Below are 6,000 nucleotides of genomic sequence, written 5' to 3'. Positions count from 1 at the left end.
ACAGTGATCCAGTTTCATTCTCTTACATGTAGCTGTCCAGTTTTGCCAGCACCATCTGCTGAAGAGACTGTCATTTCCCCATTGTATGTACATGGCTCCTTTATCGAATATTAATTGACCATGTAAGTTTGGGTTAATGTCTGGAGTCTCTATTCTGTTCCACTGGTCTGTGTCTCTGTTCTTCTGCCAGTACCAAATTGTCTTGATTACTATGGCTTTGTAGTAGAGCTTGAAGTTGGGGAGTGAGATACCCCTTACTTTATTCTTCTTTCTCAGGATTGCTTTGGCTATTTGGGGTCTTTGGTGTTTCCATATGAATTTTTGAACTATTTTTTCCAGTTCGTTGAAGAATGTTGCTGGTAATTTGATAGGGACTGCATCAAATCTGTATATTCCTTTGGGCAGGATTACTATGTTGATGATATTAATTCTTCCTAGCCACAAGCATGGGATGAGTTTCCATTTTTTAGTGTCCCCTTTAATTTCTCTTAAGAGTGACTTGTAGTTTTCAGGGTATAGGTCTTCCACTTCTTTGGTTAGGTTTATTCCTAGGTATTTTATTCTTTTTGATGAAATTGTGAATAGGGTTGTTTTCCTGATTTCTCTTTCTATTGGTTCATTGTTAGTGTATAGGAAAGCCACAGATTTCTGTGTGTTAATTTTGTATCCTGCAACTTTGCTGTATTCCGATATCAGTTCTAGTAGTTTTGGGGTGGAGTCTTTAGGGTTTTTTATGTACAATATCATGTCATCTGCAAATAGTGACAGTTTAACTTCTTCTTTACCAATCTGGATTCCTTGTATTTCTTTGTTTTGTCTGATTGCCGTGGCTAGGACCTCCAGTACTATGTTAAATAACAGTGGGGAGAGTGGGCATCCCTGTCTAGTTCCCGATCTCAGAGGAAAAGCTTTCAGCTTCTCACTGTTCAGTATGATGTTGGCTGTGGGTTTATCATATATGGCCTTTATTATGTTGAGGTACTTGCCCTCTATACCCATTTTGCTGAGAGTTTTTATCATGAATGGATGTTGAATTTTGTCGAATGCTTTTTCAGCATCTACGGAGATGATCATGTGGTTTTTGTCTTTTTGTTTATGTGGTGGATGTTGATGGATTTTCAAATGTTGTACCATTCTTGCATCACTGGAATGAATCCCACTTGGTTGTGGTGTATGATCCTTTAGATATATTTTTGAATTCGGTTTGCTAATATTTTATTGAGTATTTTTGCATCTATGTTCATCAGGGATATTGGTCTGTAATTTTCTTTTTTGGTGGGGTCTTTGCCTGGTTTTGGTATTAGGGTGATGTTGGCTTCATAGAATGAGTTTGGGAGTATTCCCTCCTCTTCTGGTTTTTGGAAAACTTTAAGGAGAATGGGTATTATATCTTCTCTGTATGTCTGATAAAATTCCGAGGTAAATCCATCGGTCCCGGGGTTTTTTTTTCTTTGGTAGTTTTATGATTACCACTTCAGTTTCTTTGCTGGTAATTGGTTTGTTTATATTTTGTGTTTCTTCCTTGGTCAGTCCTGGAAGGTTGTATTTTTCTAGGAAGTTGTCCGTTTCTTCTAGGTTTTCCAGTTTGTTAGCATATAGGTTTTCATAGTAGTCTCTAATAATTCTTTGTATTTCTGTTGGGTCCGTCGTGATGTTTCCTTTCTCATTTCTGATTCTGTTGATGTGTGTTGATTCTCTTTTTCTCTTAATAAGTCTGGCTAGAGGCTTATCTATTTTGTTTATTTTCTCAAAGAACCAGCTCTTGATTTTTGGTATTGTTTTATTCTTCTCAATTTTGTTATTTCTTCTCTGATCTTTATTATGTCCCTCCTTCTGCTGCCTTTAGGCCTCATTTTTTCTTCTTTTTCCAATTTTGATAATTGTGATGTTAAACTGTTCATTTGGATTTGTTCTTCCTTCTTTAAATATGCCTGGATTGCTATATACTGTCCTCTTAAGACTGCTTTCGCTGCGTCCCACAGAGGTTGGGGCTTTGTGTTGTTGTTGTCATTTATTGCCATATATTGCTGGATCTCCATTTTAATTTGGTCGTTGATCCATTGACTGTTTAGGAGCGTGTTGTTAAGCCTCCATGTGTTTGTGAGCCTTTTTGCTTTCTTTGTACAATTTATTTCTAGTTTTATACCTTTGTGGTCTGAAAAGTTGGCTGGTAGGATTTCAATCTTTTGGAATTTACTGAGGCTCTTTTTGTGGCCTAGTATGTGGTCTATTCTGGAGAATGTTCCATGTGCACTTGAGAGGAATGTGTATCCTGTTGCTTTTGGGTGTAGAGTTCTATGGATGTCTGTTAGGTACATCTGTTCTAGTGTGTTGTTCAGTGCCTCTGTGTCCTTACTTATTTTCTGTTTGGTGGATCTGTCCTTTGGAGTGAATGGTGTGTTGAAGTCTCCTAAAATGAATGCACGGCATTCTATTTCCTTCTTTAGTTCTGTTAGTTTATGCTGGTGCTCCTGTGTTGGGTGCATATATATTTATAATGGTTATATCCTCTTGTTGGACTGAGCCCTTTATCATTATGTAATGTCCTTCTTTATCTCTTGTTTCTTTGTTTTGAAGTCTATTTTGTCTGATACTAGTACTGCAACACTTGCTTTTTTCTCCCTATTGTTTGCATGAAATATCTTTTTCCATCCCTTGACTTTTAGTCTGTGCATGTCTTTGGGTTTGAGGTGAGTCTCTTGTAAGCAGCATATAGATGGGCCTTGCTTTTTTATCCATTCAGTGACTCTGTGTCTTTTGATTGGTGCTTTCAGTCCATTTACATTTAGGGTGATTATCGATAGGTATGTACTTATTGCCATTTCAGGCTTTAGATTCGTGGTTTCCAAAGGTTCCAGGTTACTTTCTTTACTATCTAAGAGTCTAACTTAACTCACTTAGTATGCTGTTACAAACACAATCTAAAGGTTCTTTTCTATTTCTCCTCCTTCATTCTTTGTGTATTAGGTATCAAATTCTGTACTTTTTGTCTATCTCTTGATTGACTTTGGGGATAGTCAATTTAGTTTTGCATTTGCCTTGCACTCAGCTGCTCCACCCTCCCTACTGTGCTTTTACTACCTCTGGTGACAGCTATCCAACCCTAGGAACACTTCCATCTATAGCAGTCCCTCCAAAATAGACTGCAGAGGTGGTTTGTGGGAGGTAAGCTCTGTTAGCTTTTGCTTATCTGGAAATTGTTTAATCCCTCCTTCAAATTTAAGTGATAATCTTGCCGGATAAATTAATCTTGGCTCCAGGCCGTTGTGCTTCATGGCATTAAATACATCATGCCACTCCCTTCTGGCCTGTAAGGTTTCTGGTGAGAAGTCTGATGTTAGCTTGATGGGCTTTCCTTTGTATGTGATCTTATTTCTGCCTCTGGCTGCTTTTAATGGTCTGTCCTTATCCTTGATCTTTCCCATTTTAATTACTATGCGCCTTGGTGTTGTCTTCCTTGGGTCGCTTGTGTTGGGAGATCTGTGGATCTCCATGGCCTGAGAGACTATCTCCTTCCCCAGATTGGGGAAGTTTTCAGCAACTACCTCCTCAAAGACACTTTCTATCCCTTTCTCTCTCTCTTCTTCTTCTGGTATCCCTATAATGCGAATATTGTTCCTCTTGGATTGGTCACACAGTTCTCTCAATATTCTTTCATTTTTAGAGATCCTTTTTTCTCTCTGTGCCTCAGCTTCTTTGTATTCCTCTTCTCTAGTTTCTATTTCATTTATTGTCTCCTCCACTGTATCCAACCTGCTTTTAATACCCTCCATTTTGTTCTTCAACGATTGGATCTCTGACGTGAATTCATTCCTGAGTTCTGGGATGTCTTTCTCTACCTCCATTAGAATGTTGATGATTTTTATTTTGAACTCCCTTTCAGGAAGAGTCATGAGGTCCATATCATTTACATGTTTCTTGGGAGTTGCATTAACAATTTTACTCTGGACAAGGTTCCTTTGGCGTTTCATGTTTGTATATGGTGCCCTCTAGTGTCCAGATGCTCTATTTTGGAGCTGCTCAGCCCCTGAAGCAATGTTGGGGGTCACAGGGGAGCGGTACTGGTGCCTGGGGGAAGGAAAGAGCTGTTCCTCAATTTCCAGCTGCTGTCCCTGCCTCCACTGCCTGAGCCAGTGGGCCGGTCACACAGGTATGTTTTTGTCCCAGAGCAGCCGGGTATGGATCCCTGCTTTCCACAAGTGGCCGGAATCCTAGTGTCCCCAGGATCTCTGCCTGTATTAACTTTCCAACCCGGTAGTCATTCAACTCTCATGAAAGCACCATGAAATGTAGGTTTGTGCTCCCAGAGCCTATCTCTGGAGGTAGGTATTCATCACTCCCAAGCCTTCCACTTCCTCCCTGCTCCTTTTCTCTTCCTCCTGCAGGTGAGCTGGGGTGGGGGAGGGGCTCAGGTCCAGTGGAGCCACAGCTCTGGTACGTTACCGTGTTCGCTGAGGTCTGCTCTTTTCTCCAGGTGTGTGCAGTCTGACTCCGTCCTCTTTCCTGTTGCTCTCTCAGGATTAGTTGTGCCAAGAAAATTTTTTTTTTGTATCCAGTTTTAGGAGGAAGCCTCTGTCTCTCCTCTCATGCCACCACCTTTAATCCTCTATCCAGGCTTTCTTTCTGTTGCAGCTAAAACCTCAAATGTTCCCAGCTTTGAAGATTAGAAATACTTTCTTTATACCTTCAGGTTTTTCTAGTGTTTTGTAACTTGTATTTGTCCAGATCTTTTCATTCTTTTGCTAGTTTTGTTTCTTAAGTTTTATAATCCTTTCATTTATGATTTTTTTCCTTGACTGAATCCGTCCTTTTAATTCCCTTGGGTTATTTTAATGTTCTTTTTCTAAGTACATGAATTGAATGTTTAATTCATTTGTTTTCATTCTTCCTTTCTCAGTAATGAATAATTCCAACTATTAAATTTCTTCCTAAGTACCACACTGCATACCTATTAAATTCCTCCATCCATTCACCCAGCTCAGATAGACTAGGAAGCAACCTTTCCTTTACCATCCCTCTCTTAAACAATTTTTGATTTTGAATCCAAAAGCAGTTTGGGACCACTCATTGGAAACCTCTGAGGAGGACAGCACTGTGTTAATTTTCACAGAGCATTCTTTCTGCCTTAGCACAGCATCCTAGCACAAAGAAATGATAATAATAATAGATAGCCTTTATTGAACACTTACGCTGGCATTATGCTTTGCACATATTGTTTTAACAACCCATACTATCTTCCATGCCCATTTTCAAGATGAAACAGGTACTCAAATGTTTGTCCTGTGTTTCTATTCCTGGAACATGCTAAACATTCAGTTTTAAGGCCTTTTCCCCTAATCTGTGTGGCTCTCTCTCCACCTTCTATTTAATACTAAGAGCAAATGCCATTTCTTCAAAGTAAAGGTCACTAAAGCAGTGACCATCCAACCTAAACCAGTCTCCCTCCATACTTGCACACATTCTATTTTATTTTGTTCATACCACTATTTCAAAATATCTTATTCATTTCCCTGTTATGATCTGCCTCCACCACTAGACTTTAAACTCCAAAAAGCATTAATTTTGTTCACCACAGCATTTCCAAGGCCCATTTAAAAGGTTTCTGGCACATAGTAGGCACTGACGGAATCAATGTACTGTCAAGGCAAATAATGGAACCTGAGGAGAAGCTAGTACTTTTAGGCTCTTCTGGGTAAATGTAACAGCTACTCTTTAATCTGAAAGTATGATCCTGGGAGGTAAGAGACATGTCTCAGTAGATGTATGACTTTGAGCATCTCACTTCATTTCATCTGGGTTTCTTCTGTGATATGAGGAGGAAGGTCTTTTGTGTCATCAACTGTGATTCTACGCAGAAAAACTTACCTTAAATAACCAGCGTGAAAGCAAGGGAGGAAGAGGAGGAACGGTCCCTCAGCAGCGGAAGAGGGGAAGGGAAGAGAGTGAAGTGTGGCAGGGGATTAAGAGGGGAACGTCCAGTGTCCCAGGGGAGCACAGGGA

This window comes from Manis pentadactyla, chromosome 3 (assembly GCF_030020395.1).
Source record: "Manis pentadactyla isolate mManPen7 chromosome 3, mManPen7.hap1, whole genome shotgun sequence".
Lineage (NCBI taxonomy): Eukaryota > Metazoa > Chordata > Mammalia > Pholidota > Manidae > Manis > Manis pentadactyla.
The sequence above is the reverse complement of the archived record's forward strand: the minus strand, read 5'-3'. Positions refer to the sequence as shown.